The sequence below is a fragment of the Triticum urartu genome, chromosome 3, assembly GCF_003073215.2.
Source record: "Triticum urartu cultivar G1812 chromosome 3, Tu2.1, whole genome shotgun sequence".
Classification (NCBI taxonomy): Eukaryota; Viridiplantae; Streptophyta; class Magnoliopsida; order Poales; family Poaceae; genus Triticum; species Triticum urartu.
In genome coordinates, this window is record NC_053024.1 from 276473747 (window position 1) to 276488854 (window position 15108).

Below are 15108 nucleotides of genomic sequence, written 5' to 3' on the forward strand. Positions count from 1 at the left end.
CGGGGTGGGGGCGCATTGCTATGCAAGCTCGGAACATGCCAGGCGGTCCAGTTGCCGATTACTCCGGGCGCGCTTGAAGTTGTCCGGGTCCTTGAACGTCGAACTAGTGGATTGCCTTAATAGGCTGCTTTGCGCTTCCACTGCGAGGGCCGCAGTGTGCTCCTCCGTTCGGAGAGAGCGCTCTGTGTTTCCATTAACTGTAATGACCCCTTGAGGTCCTGGCATCTTGAGCTTGAGGTATGCATAATGCGGTACCGCATTGAATCTCGCTAATGCGGTTCGCCCGAGCAGTGCATGATAACCTCTGCGGAACGGGACTATATCAAAGATTAACTCTTCGCTTCGGAAGTTATCCGGGGATCCGAAGACCACTTCCATTGTGACTGAGCCTGTGCACCTGGTATGACGCCTTTAAAGGTCGTTTTTGTGGGTTTGATCCTTGAGGGGTCCATACCCATTTTGCGCACTGTGTCCTGGTAAAGCAGGTTCAGGCTGCTGCCGCCATCCATAAGGACTCGAGTGAGGTGAAATCTGTTAATGATTGTGATAGAGGCTAAGGTGTCCCGATGTTTCGATGAGATGGTGGCTGTCATTTTCTGTGGGAGTCGACCTTGACGATCCGACTACGAACGTGCGAGACGTCGCGCCTTAGCAATCGCTAAACCAACTTCCGAGGGTTATTGACCACGCCGGAGCACGATCAACCTGACCACGAGGGTCTGTTTCCTGCGAGCAAACGAAGAACAAGCAAGAAACTGAGATTGCAATTGGGATATTGCGAATATAAGATGAAAGCTTTATTGATCAAGGTGGGGTTCTGTGACGTCTTGGTCTGGTCGTTGGACACAAACGAAGTACGCGAAGTTGCAGCTATGGCAAACTTTTAATCTAAACAAAACCCTAAGTCTAAACGACGCCCTAAGGGTTGTATATATGGAGGAAGAGGGGGGAATTTCGTGGCCCTTGAGGGTGGGGTCCGAAACCAACCCTAACTCTTGTTTCCCCACACATACGGACTCTAAAAATAGCCTATCCTTAAGTATTTCGAAATTACATGGGCCTGGCCCATTAATAAGGTGACGCAGCACCTAGAATAGGCTATGGACGAATATTATGAAGTGGCATCTTGTATATTTCGTCCAAGGCTTCATGCACTCCTTATGGCGGCTTCAAAGTCCTGAAATCATCACTTGTAACTCCGTTCTTGATCCCCTTGCGCATGTAAGGTGACGCAGCACCTAGAATAGCCTATGGACGAATATTATGAAGTGGCATCTTGTATATTTCGTCCATGGCTTCATGCACTCCTTATGGCGGCTTCAAAGTCCTGAAATCATCAGTTGTAACTCCGTTCTTGATCCCCTTGCGCATGCCATCAACTTCATGCGTGTTCTTGCTCCAATGTTCATCCTTCTCCAAGCTAGGCCCTTCATTTGTAAGCAAAACAAATGTATCCAATTTAGGCAGCATCATAATCTCATGAACATTAGAATCATTACCAAGAAACGAAAGTACCTGGTAATTTAATTGGCGTGCGCGAGCTCTAGTAATTGGTCCAGTATATCTAACAGTAGGGGCTGTGGGTGTAACAATGGTATTGATGTCCTCAATCGATTGGGTCTAGGACCAGTGCGGCGAATCCGCCATGACGGATACTAGTGGGGTGGTCCCTGCGATCGAAGGTGATCGGATAGGAGGACCATGGGTTGAACTTTGGGGCGACTGGCTCCAACGCATATACGTCCCTGAAGCGCACGCTTCCGCTCCCTCTTGGGGATGTGGGTTGCGTATATCATGTTCACCGTCCGCACTTGTGGGGGGAACCTCTTCTGTCCTCTGGTGTTCGGCTGCCGGGGCTCCTCCTCGTCATCGCTATGTGGCCCCTTATCTTTGTTTTCGGCAATTAACTTGCCGGCCTGCTTGAACACCCAACAATCCCTATTGGTGTGGTTGGCTGGCTTGTCGGGGGTGCCGTGTATTTGACACGAGCGATCGAGTATACGGTCCAAACTGGACGCCGAGTGCTTCTTTTGAATGGCTTTTTCCGCTGACCGGGTTTAGAGCCTTTGAATCCGGCATTGACTGTCGTATCCTCGGTATTGTCGCTGTTAATGCGGCGCTTATGTTTGTTGCGACGTGACCTGCCATTGCCGTCCTTGGTATCCGAAGTACACATGGTTCTTTGATATGTTATTACTGCGAGCCAGCCAGCTGTCTTCTCCCACAAAAGCGGGTCATGAGTGTCGTGAGGGCTGCCATAGATTTCGGCTTTTCCTGACCAAGGTGCCGGGCTAGCCACTCGTCGGATGTTGTGTTTAAAAGCTGCTAGGGCCTCTGCATCCGGACAGTCGACGATTTGATTTTTCTTTGTTAGGAACCGTGTCCAGAATTGCCTGGCCGATTCCTCTGGCTGCTGAATTATATGGCTCAGGTCATCGGCGTCTGGTGGTCACATAAGTGCCCTGAAAGTTGTCGAGGAATGCGGCTTCCAGATCTTCCCAACAGCCAATGGACTCTGCTGGCAAGCTGTTGAGCCAATGCCGAGCTGGTCCTTTAAGTTTGAGTGGGAGGTATTTGATTGCGTGTAGGTCATCACCGCGGGCCATGTGGATGTGCAGGAGGAAATCCTCGATCCATACCGCAGGATCTGTCGTGCCGTCGTATGATTCTATGTTTACGGGTTTGAAACCCTCTGGGATTTGATGATCCATTACTTCATCTGTGAAGCATAAGGGGTGTGCGGCACCTCTGTACTGGGCTATATCGCGACGCAGCTCCAATGAGTCTTTGTAACGCCCCGAGACCGATGTGCCAGGTGTCGTCCAGTTATTCGCTGTTGTTGCCTGTCATTGCTTGCGTGTCATGCATTGCATATCATGTCATCATGTGCATTTCATTTGCATACATGTTCGTCTCATGCATCCGAGCATTTTCCCCGTTGTCCGTTTTGCATTCCGGCGCTCCGTTCTCCTCCGGTGGTCATTTCTACTTTTCTCGTGTGGGGATTAAACATTTCCGGATTGGACCGAGACTTGCCAAGCGGCCTTGGTTTACTACCGGTAGACCGCCTGTCAAGTTTCGTACCATTTGGACTTCGTTTGATGCTCCAACGGTTAACCGAGGGACCGATAAGGCCTCGTGTGTGTTGCAGCCCAACACCCCTCCATTGGCCCAAAACCCACCGAAAACCCTCATCCTCGTCATGGGATGATATAGTCGCATCGAGGGTGTTACAAGTTGGTATCAGAGCCTTCCCCGACCTTAGGAGCCCCATTGCTTGATCGTTTTTAGCGGCCGAGTTGTGTCTAGAAAAATGTTTTGAGTCATTAGGAATTATATATCGGAGAGTTTAGGAATTCTTTTTACTTCCCAGTCTCCTCATCGCTCTGGTAAGGCATCCTGACGTAGAGTTTTGACTCTTCTCTTCTCAAATTTCACTAAATTTTTAGGATCACGCGGGTATCTTGGAATCGTTCCGATGGTTTTATGATGAGAACATTGTCTTGGTGCCTCCTGTCAGGGGTTTTGTGGAAGTGTCCCGGGGAGTTGAGCTCTGAGGTGTTGTCGTCACAATTTTATCGTTGCAGTTCTGGAATACCTGAGTTTCGCCGACATCGAAAATCTCTTTTATGCAGTTGTTGGTGAGATAACCTCGACGCCACCCAGTACTGGGGCGGGAGTTCGGGAGTATTGCCATAACTCGTATAACGGATGCTTTTCGAAGGTTGAGGTAGACGATTTCCGAAGGTTTCTTGGTTATGTGTTGAAGGATGGATACAGCTGGATGTAGGATTTGTTAGTTTTGGGTGAGATATTATGCTTCCCCTGTATCCCCAACACCTGATTGCATAACCGGAAAGTTTCGGGAGTTTCATAGGTGGGAATTCAAGTAGCTCTTAGGATATCTTTCCGACAGATGTATGATATGAAATTGGGGTTCGACGTCTAGTGGTCCGCCTATTCACGGTCGGTTTTACAGTGGTCTCGTTGTGTCTTAAAGAGTCCTTGGCTATGCCGACTCGGGGACGCTTCGTATGTCATGTGCACTGCCTTGTACATGATGGTGCTGTACGATCGAGCCCGTGTAGGCCCCACCACGAAAACTTCGGACGAAATCTCTATCATATGTTTGTTCTGGCTTATTCTGCAAGCCAATCCTTTGTTTGTTTTGAGTTGTGGTATTCGAGTTGCTTCAATGTCAAGTGTTGATTCCATACCTTCCCCAAATGGTGTTCTCATACTCCGATGGTGATACTAATCCTCTCTTCATATAGTCATGTCATTCTTCTCAACCGGTGTGTTTCTTCTTCGTGGATCTGATCACTCAACATACAAGATCAATTATCATATCTCTCAATTTTTGTATCCTACTCCAAGTACCTTTTTCTTTTCCGGCCTCTCTCCGTTTTTCTTATAAGACTCATCTATGAGTTCCCATACATGAAATGTCCCCTTTCTTTCCTTCATGTCCTCCTCCTCTGCTGAAGTTAACTAATTACGTTTCTTTTTTCCTTCATCAAGCTTGTTTTCATGAATCCTTTCCTCGTTTATCTCATGCCGGTGCATCTTAATCATTCACACTCTCGCTATTCAATTGTTCCGGAGTGCTCAAGATATCTCAAAGGATTCGTGTTTCTGCTTGTCAACCTTTCGAGGTGTTATATTCAAGCCATTTAATTCAACCGGTGCATCTTTTTCAAGTAATCGTTCAACGGTGTTTCTTTGAGTGGGCCCTAACCCACAGGTCTTTTCCCAGGATCTTACCTGACTCTTCTTATTTTCCGAGCTATCCTAAATTCTTTTCGAAGTTTGACGTAAGAATGAATTATCATCAGTCAAATGTCTTCTCCAAGATCTGTCAAAATCTTTTCATCGTTGGCTCAACTTTTCCATTCTTCATTCCGGAGTGCCTCAATAATTCATGGTGGAGCTATCCTAAATTCTTTCGAAGTTTGACGTAAGAATGAATTATCATCAGTCAAATGTCTTTCTCCAAGATCTTCCAAATAATTTGTCATCGTTGGCTCAACCTTTTCCATTCTTTATTCCGGAGTGCCTCAATATTTCATGGTGATGTTTCTCGTCGTCATTCTCGGATTTTGAAGACCGAAGAAGAATTATCTCTCAATCTTGCTCCATTCTCTTCAAGATTCGTGGTTCTAGTTCAAGGCCATCCTCTCATAATTGTTTTCGATTTGAAAAAAATTCCACCTATCCGGAGCAATTCAAGATTCTGTTCAGTTTGATTATCCGGAGGCCATCAATCCAGATTTATTCATTCCAGCTTTCAGCTCTCATAGTCTAAATCACACCGGTGTTTAAATCAAGGACTCTCTAATGAGCTCGTAATCTCTTCGTTCTCATGGATCTAAATTCTCTCAAGCATCTTCGTTCATTTTATAATTCTTCCCGGTGTTTCTTTATCTTCTCTTCATTCATTTTCAATTCTTACGGTGATTCGTTCAAGATTTCTCTTCCTTATCAATTTATTCGTTATTTCAATTCTACCGGTGGTTCGTTGAAGACCTTCCCAAGTTTGCGGTATATCTATCTAAATCCTTTCTACGAGAATAAGTAGTGTGCCAAATCCGTTGTTTATCATCAATTTAATTGGTGAAGGATACGCATAATGTAATTCTTATTCTTGTTTCATCCTAATGATTAATTCTTATTCCAGAGGCCCTTCAAACTCTCGGCTTCATTTGTTTCATCTTCTCTTTTTGCCCAGAGTTCCAACCTCTTTCAATTATATTATCACGGAGTTCTCTATCTAAATCATTGCAAGGCTTCACTTCGTGTTTTCAACTACCCTTTCTTTCCGTTTGATCATTCTTTTGTTTAACGGAGTTCTTCATGAAGGTTCTACATGATGGATTCATCAAGGATTTAATTCCTTCTCGAAGTTTTCATCGAGATTCTTTTCAGAGGAGCTCTAGCATTCTTCATCTTGCAATCCGGAGTGCAATTTCTTTCTACCGTATCTTTGGAGGTGGTATTAGGCCATTCTTGATAATTTGAGTTCATGTTTCATGATTCACTTGTTGTTAAGAATGAGGTATTTTAAATCCACCAATCTCTTCGTGGGAGTTATCTTGGGTTATATTTCACCTAAAGCCTTCCCTAAGGATTGTCGCTATTTATGGTGCTCATATATGATCCAAGTTCTTCATTTATCCTCCTGGTGAAATAGTTTCTCGTCTCCTTGTTCTTATCAATCCAATTCTTTTTCCCGTGAGTGGCAGGTTGTCACCTCATCATTTGAGATGTACTCCATAAGACCATATCAAGCTTATTCTTTTCGTTGTTGGTGTTCTAACAACTCCGTTCGACCCTTCTCCTAAAGATGCCTTTTCAAGCTCTTTTGTGGCAGAAGTTGACATTTTCTTCTCCATTCTCCTATTTCAATTACCTATCTTCTATTCTTTTGTTCCGGAGCCATTGCGATGTTGCTCTTTTCTCTCATCATCTTGGGTCGTGCTCTTTTCGTGTTTATCCATCTAACCGGAGTGTTGTGTCATCTCTTCTAGTTCTTTTCACCGTATCAAGTCTTGCATAACTTCTCAACCGGAGTGCTGCTCGAAGTTGTTCTTCCTTGTCCCTCTTTTCTAACGGAGTGTTTTCAACTTTGTTCATATATGTTGTATCCTTTTATCGAAATGGCTTAACCTTTTTCAAGGTTCCTTGGTTTCACTCATTGGTCAAAGAAGCAACTTAGTTTTACCTCTCCTCTTTTCTCTTCCGTTTTCCCTCCGGTGCCATTCTAGATCTCGAGACGAGACCTCTCGTAGTGGTGGAGTGTTGTGACGCCCCGAGACCGATGTGCCAGGTGTCCTCCAGTTATTCGCTGTTGTTGCCATGTCATTGCTTCCGTGTCATGCTTTGCATATCATGTCATCATGTGCATTTCATTTGCATACGTGTTCGTCTCATGCATTCGAGCATTTTCCCCGTTGTCCATTTTGCATTCCGGCGCTCCGTTCTCCTCCGGTGGTCATTTCTACCTTCTTCTCGTGTGTGGAGATTAAACATTTCTGGATTGGACCGAGACTTGCCAAGCAGTCTTGGTTTACTACAGGTAGACCGCCTGTCAAGTTTCGTGCCATTTGGACTTCGTTTGATGCTCCAACGGTTAACCGAGGGACCGATAAGGCCTCGTGTGTGTTGCAACCTAACCCCTCTCCATAGTGGCCCAAAACCCACCTAAACCCCTTCCATCCTCTCGGTCATTCGATCATGATCGCGAGGGCATCAAGGGCGTTACATCCTGCCCGCTGTGTTCGGCCCGGCGGATTTATTTTTACTGTATCCGGCGTGACGTTTATCGTCTCGCATAGTGGCGCGCCCTCATGATCCGTAGATCGATCTTGCATGTTTTGCTTTGTCCTCCAATACGTCTCGCGGGTCTGGTGTATTTCCCCATGCCTTTTTATTTGAATGGCGTCGGGGTGCAGGCTGAGCTTTTGGCTGGAATGCCTCTATCGCGGCCACGAGGTGGCCGATCAGCCGCGTCATACGCTTCTTCCTCCAGTCGGGGTAGCAACCTGCATTTTGGGTAACTCTTGGAGGGGCGTTCGAGTTTATATTCCTCGGCCGCGAGGACTTCAGTCCATCTGTCAGCTAGCAGATCTTGATCAGCTTGAAGCTGCTGTTGCTTTTTCTTAAGGCTATTTGCCGTGGCTATAAGCCGGTGCTTGAAGCGCTCTTGTTCGACGGGATCCTCTGGCACGACGAATTCGTCATCGTCGAGGCTTGCCTCGTCTTCGAAGGGGGGGGTGTAATTATCATCCTCCGCCTCTCCATCTGCCACTCTCTCTGGAGGGCTGGCCTCTCCATCCTGTTGTCCTAGATCGTGCTGGAGGGGATTCTTGCCATCTTCGGCACTATCCGGAGTGTTATTATCTCCTGTGCCGGTATCACCACTTTTGCTTTGGCGGGACTTTGAGTGGCGCCGCTGACGTCGGCGCTTGGGTTGCTTCTTGGAGGGGTCATCCTCCGCAGTCTCGTCGCCATTGCCTTCTTTGGGTGTGTCCACCATGTATATATCGTATGATGAGGTGGCTGTCCAGTGCCCTGTGAGCAGTGGTTCCTCTTCGTCTCCCGCATCGTCGTCCATACCGTCGATGTCTTCGGAGTCGAAGTCGAGCATGTCGGTTAAGTCGTCAACAGTGGCTACTAAGTGGGTGGTGGGTGGGTAGCGAATTTCTTCGTCATCCGCATCCCAATCCTGCCGGACATAGTTCGGCCAGGATCCTCCTGACAAGGAGAGAGACCTTAATGAGTTCAGTATGTCGTCAAAGGGCGAGTGCTGAAAAATATCCGCGGAGGTAAACTCCATGATCGGCACCCAATCGGATTCGCTAGGAACGGGCGCAGGCAGTTCGGAGTCCGTGGCCGGAGAAGGATCCGGCAGTCTGACAACACGGCTCTCGTGCAGGGTAAGGTCGATGTTCGGCTCGATCGCCGCTGAGGGTAAGGCCTCCGTGGCGGGGTCCATCCACCTGTCCATGGACGGTGTAACTGGCTCCGAATTGAGGATCGGAGCGGCTGCCGGTGCGATCTCCTGAATACTGTTTGATGGTAGAGCTAAATCGTACTCATCGTGACCGCGTGACGCACAAGGCAGAGGCTCGAATCTGTCGAAGATAAAGTCTCCGCGGATATCGGCCGTGTAGTTTAAGCTTCCAAACCTGACCTGGTGGCCAAGGGCGTAACTTTCGATCTGCTCCAGATGGCCAAGCAAGTTTGCCCGCAGTGCGAAGCCGCCGAACACAAAGATCTGTCCAGGGAGAAAAGTCTCACCCTGGACTGCATTGCTATCGATGATCGTAGGAGACATCAAGCCTAACGGTGATGACATAGAGGAACTCTCAATGAAAGCACCAATGTCGGTGTCAAAACCGGCGGATCTCGGGTAGGGGGTCCCGAACTGTGTGTCTAAGGCGTATGGTAACAGGAGGCAGGGAACACGATGTTTTACCCAGGTTCGGGCCCTCTTGATGGAGGTAAAACTCTACGTCCTGCTTGATTTATTCTTGATGATATGAGTATTACAAAAGTTGATCTACCACGAGATCGGAGAGGCTAAACCCTAGAAGCTAGCCTATGGTATGATTGTATGTTGTCCTACGGACTAAAACCCTCCGGTTTATATAGACACCGGAGGGGGCTAGGTTTACACAAGGTCGATTACAAAGGAGGAGATATACATATCCGTATTGCCTAGCTTGCCTTCCACACCAAGTAGAGTCCCATCTGGACACGAGACGAAGTCTTCAATCTTGTATCTTCATAGTCCAACAGTCCGGCCAATGGTTATAGTCCGGCTGTCCGGAGACCCCCTAATCGAGGACTCCCTCACTCCCATTGCAAGAAAAACCAATCTAGTTGGCCAAACCAAATCGATAGTTCGAAGAGACTTGCAAAGTTATCAAATCATGCATATAAGAATTCAGAGGAGATTCAAATAATATTCATAGATAAGCTGATCATAAATCCACTATTCATAGGATCTCAACAAACACACCGTAAAAGAGTATTACATCGAATAGATCTCCAAGAACATCGAGGAGAACATGGTATTAAGAATCAAAGAGAGAGAAGAAGCCATCTAGCTACTAGCTATGGACCCGTAGGTCTGTGGTAAACTACTCACGCTTCATCGGAGAGGCAATGGTGTTGATGTAGAAGCCCTCCGTGATCGAATCTCCCTCCGACAGGACATCAGAAAAGGTCCCTAGACGGGATCTCATAGGTGCAGAAGGTTACAGCGGTGGAAAAGGGGTTTCGTGGCTCCCCTTGAAGTTTTCAGGGTATATGAGTATATATAGGAGGAAGATCTAGGTCAGGGGGTCACCGAGGGGTCCACAAGGTTGGGGGCGTGCCCTACCCCCCTGGGCGCGCCCTCCACCCTTGTGGCCGCCTCATGGCTCTTCTGACTTGCACTCCAAGTCTCTTGGGTATCTTCTGGTCCAAGAAAAATCATCGTGAAAGTTTTATTTCGCTTGGACTCCGTTTGGTATTCCTTTTCTGCGAAATTCTAAAACAAGGAAAAAACAAAAACTAGCACTGGGCTCTAGGTTAATAGGTTAGTCCCAAAGATCATATAAAATAGCATATAAATACATATAAAACATCCAAAACAGATAATATAATAGCATGGAACAATCAAAAATTATAGATACATTGGAGACGTACACCTGCCTTGGTGTGGAAGATATGGCATCGTTGGTCTTCGTCTTATTGGTGTTGAAGTGTCAAGACCTTGGAAACAACAACTGTGGGACTCAAATCATTGTCACAAAAGACCTGGTCATCTTCATCTCCATTCACTTGCCCGTGCATTGCCACATGCTCAAGGGCTTCCATTTCCACTTCGCTCATGGAGTTGTAAGTGCGCCGGTTGGTGCACTCAAAAGTCTTGTGGCCTCGGCCTCCACATGTGAAGCATTTGATGGAACTCGCCTTGACGGGCTCATCAGTTGGAGTAGATGATGATGAAGCTCGGCTTGAAGTTGCTTGTAGTAGGAGGACGACTTGAAGATGTCGATATTTTCTTGTAGCTTGACTTGTCGCCGTTGCTTGTAGAAGGTTTTGTCACGGAAGGAGGCGTCATAGTCATTGAAACATGATTGTAGGAGGAGCTATGGGGCTTCGAAGAGAACCTGGCATACTTGTAGTCATCTTGCACTTGTCTTTCCACTTTGGTAGCTTTATGAACTAGCTCGATGAGGTCTGAGTAAGGTTGGAAGTCGGCGACCTTCTTTATAGGATGATTGAGTCCATTCAAGAAACGTGCCATAGCTTGCTCATCATCTTCCATGACATTAGCTCGAATCATCGCAATCTCTATTTCCTTGTAATACTCTTCAACGGTCTTTGTGCCTTGCTTGAGGAGTTGTACGATAGAGGCGAGGTGTCCCGATCTTTCTATGAGATGATAACTATCGATTTGGTGGAGACGACTTTGACGATCCGACTACAAATGTGCATGACGTTGCGCCTTAGGAATCGCTAAACCAACTCCGAGAGATTATTGACCACGCCGGAGCATGATCAACCTGACCACGAAGGTCTATTCCTACAAACAATTGAAGAACAAGCAAGAATATGATAAAGCAATCTGAATATTGCAAATATATATGAAGTGTTGATAAAAGTGGGGTTCTAGAAGCGGTCTTGGTCTGGTCCTTGGACACAAACGAATTACACGAAGTTGCAGCAGTGGCTAACTTTTAACTAGTTAAAACCCAAGTATAAGGGATGCCTTAAGGGTGTTATTTATAGGGGTAAAGAGAGGGTATTTTGTCCACCCTTGGCAAGGTGGGACTAAAACACCTCCTGAGTCATTTCCCCTATAATACGGACTCTAAAAATAGCCTATGAACTAGTATTTCGAAATTACATGGGCCTGACCCACAAATAAGGTGGCGCAACTCCAATAATAAGCCATGGACGAAATTTATGAAAGGCCATCTTGTATATTTCGTCCATCTTCTTATATGTCATCATGGTGGCTTCAAAGTACGGAAATCTCCATCGGAACACAATTGTTGTTTTCTTCTCGTGCGCCTTCATCACAAAGCTTGATCATGCTCCTGTGTTCATTCTTCATGTCCATGCTCGGCACTTCAACTGTAAGCAACACAAATATATCTAAGTTAGGCAGCATCACATTCTCATGAACATTACAAACATTACCAAGAAACGAAAGTACTTGATAATTCAACTAGCGTGTGTGAGCTCTAGTAGTTGACCCAATAGGTATCGCAGCAGGGGGTGTGGGTGTAACTATGGTAACCATGTCCTCATCATTGTAACTTCTTGAAGAGGTCGGTTATAGTACGTTGGCACAAAGCGCACTCTCATGACATCCTTCATTTGATTCCAAGTTGTGATGGGTGGTTCACCCCTTGCCGCATGATGCTCAATGACTTGTTTCCACCAAATGAGGACATAGTCTTGGAACTCAAGGGATGCCATGGTGATCTTCTTCTCTTGCTCATAGTTGTGCAAATGAAAGATCTTGTCAACCTTTAATGCTGATGAAAGGTACTCTTCGGGGTCGTTGCTTCCGGAGAACTTGGGCATGGTGAACTTGAGCTTGCCATAGCAGTGCTCTTCATTGTGTTGGCGTTGATGGTGATGACGAGGACGCTCTTACCATGGCGGAGGATCTTGAGCCGCTTGCTCCTCGTGCTCTACTTGGTTAGCTTGATGCTGAGAACATGTAATTCTTGCATAGTTTCTCATCTCTTTGAAGCTCTTCACGACGGGCGGCTTCTTCTTGCCGCTCATGGTGGGTAGCCTCTTATTGTAGACGTACTTGATGATTTCGCACATTGACGGCTTGAGTTGATTATCGTAGAGCTTGTTGGGCTTCAAGGGCTTCTTCCCCACGACGTTGTTGCTCTTGTCGAAGTGCATCGCCATCTTGTTGCTCTTGTCGATCTTGGCGGATTGGAGCTTGCTCTTGGACCGGAGGCTCATTAGCTTCTTGTTGTTGGCGTGCACGTTCACGGAGACGGCCTTGGAAACCATACCCATGGAATGGGTTTTGTGGAGCTTGATAAACTTCATGATCTTGGCAATGATGTGAATGAGCTCGAGGAGGACTTGCATCGGAAGAAGATTGCGAAGAATGTCAACTTGAGTGGCTCCGTTTTGAGTATGATGACGAGGTAGACGAGCGATTGGCCATCATGCCTCGTATGTCCTCCTTGAGAGATGCCATTGATGTGTCAAAATAGTTTTTGGTACGTTGTTCGGATTGTCGTAAGTCGGTAGCGAGTATGTCGATGCGTTCGCCCAATGCTTCTTGTGCTTGATGCAAAGCTCTTTGTGCGCCGAAGAGGTGGTTCTTGGTGACATAGTTGTTCAAGTCGTCATCTTTCTCGATGAAGAGTGGGTTCAAAGAAGTAGTTGACCTAACCATCATTGCCAGAAAATATGTGAGTGGAAGAAAGGAAAGAACTATACCAAATGTACCTTAACCGATGTTGAGAATGGATCAATGATCACTAAATATTGTAGCTAGGAAATAGCACAATTGGCACCGTATCTCATCAATTTCTCACACCTACACAAATAAAGCTTATGGTGGAGCCTAGTGAGGATGATGGCACGAAATTTGATGTGAATGTTAGCAAGACTCAACAATGTTGAAAATGATTCACAAATTCACAAATGCAACAAGTAGACTAATAGCAAAATGTGGCACACGGAAACACACACACGGAAAGATAAATGGGGTCCAAGATATGTAAATGTTGAGATAAATCCAAAGGACTCAAAATGCAAAGCAAGTGATAACAAATATAGAGGAGGGCTATAAAGAAACACACACGGTGGGATAATGGGGCTTGTGCGACTATAGGGATCAACAATACAAAATTGCCTAACGAACACGAAGCTCGTGTCACACAAACACTAGGAGAGCACTAGCTTGATTGCAAACTTGGGCATGATTCACCACTTGGCACCAACCTATATGTATGCAAGCTAAATGTTTCCTACTACATGTATCCTGATGCACAAGTATCTCTTTTGATGCTCAACTCTCTTTTGCTTATAAGCTTATGATCATTCTTTTCTTCCTTAAAAGCTTTTTTGTCTCCTTTTTTTGCTCTTCTATTCATTTCCACTATGCTTATCAAGCCTCAACCAGTTATGCAAGACAAGTATCACAAGATATGCACGGGAGCAACCAATTGCACTATATGATATATCCAACGGTGCAACAATATGATATCGTATCACTATGGTGCACAAGTTTTCACGAAGCCCGGTAATACTCGGATAGCTAGTCTCAATAGGTATGAAGGTATGCACAAAGATGGTGGCGCAATCAAGATGTAATGGCAAGGAAGGAAAAGTTTATGATGGAATGGATACCTTAGTCACACTTAACCTTTCACGAAGTCGAGCGGTAACCAGCCTTGCTTCTGGTTGAAGATGGTCTCGAAGGATGGATGGTCGTCGTCGAGGCGGAATGTCGTGGTGGATGTAGTAGATGGAATGATACAAGAGACCGGTGGTGGATGAAGATGCAACTGTCCCTAAGTAGCAGAAACACCTTAGGAGACTCAAATCACAACTCAAACAACCACAAATACAAAAGTAACCAAAATGGATTAGGCTGCGGAAGTTTTATGTGGTGGTGCGGAAGTTACGGCGGAGGGCCTATGCAAAGATGTCAAAATGCACAAAAATGTATGGAGTCCAATGGTGGTAAAACCAAGATGAGCAGCTTGGGCACATCGCTAGCTTTCCAATGAGCAAAGAATACCCAAATCAGAGTTCAAAAGTGGGAGATATGGGCAAAAAGTAAAGCGGTGCTAGCTGGTATGGGAGGGTTGTGCGCATGGGGTCCAAGACCCATGGACACGGGGTCCCGTGCGCACGATACAACGCCATGGACATGGGGTCTCCAGGAACTTCCTGGGAGGCCGTGCGCACGGGGTTTCAGACCCGTGGGCACGGGGGTGGCAGAAATTTCGTGATTTCTAGGTGAGATTTGAAGGGGATAAAGAAAAATTGGGCTATGGGGACGCAATTGGAGGTGGATCTACTTGCTAAACACCAGATCCACGGATCGAAATCAACAAAAACTCACAAGAAACAACAAATCACAAAAAAAAAATGGTGTGGCTCTTTATGTGGGGAATTTTTGAATTGGGACGAAAACACACAAAATTAGGCTAGAAAATGGTGGGAAGACTCCAAATTCGTGATCAACCTAGATCTAGATACCAAGATGTTGTATGGTGGAGACCCTGAGTGGAGATCTTTTATGAACTGGAGGGGGATCCGCCAAGAACATGAATAACAGGAAGAACAAGAGGGGAAAACACAAGAGGAACACTCAAGAACAAGTCCAATCACACATCTGCTAGACTCACAAACACATGAGATTCACAAGGTACAAGAACAATCAAAGGGAAACAAGATACATGGTAAAGTTCATCCCAAATCCTATGAAGGAGATGAGGTCTTGATGATCTAGGTAGATCCTTCCCACACAAGTGGGTCTTGAACTCCAATGGAGTGTGCCTCTCTCAAGAGGAATCCCACAAGGGGAGATACATGAGCTAAGCTCTAATGTCTAGATCT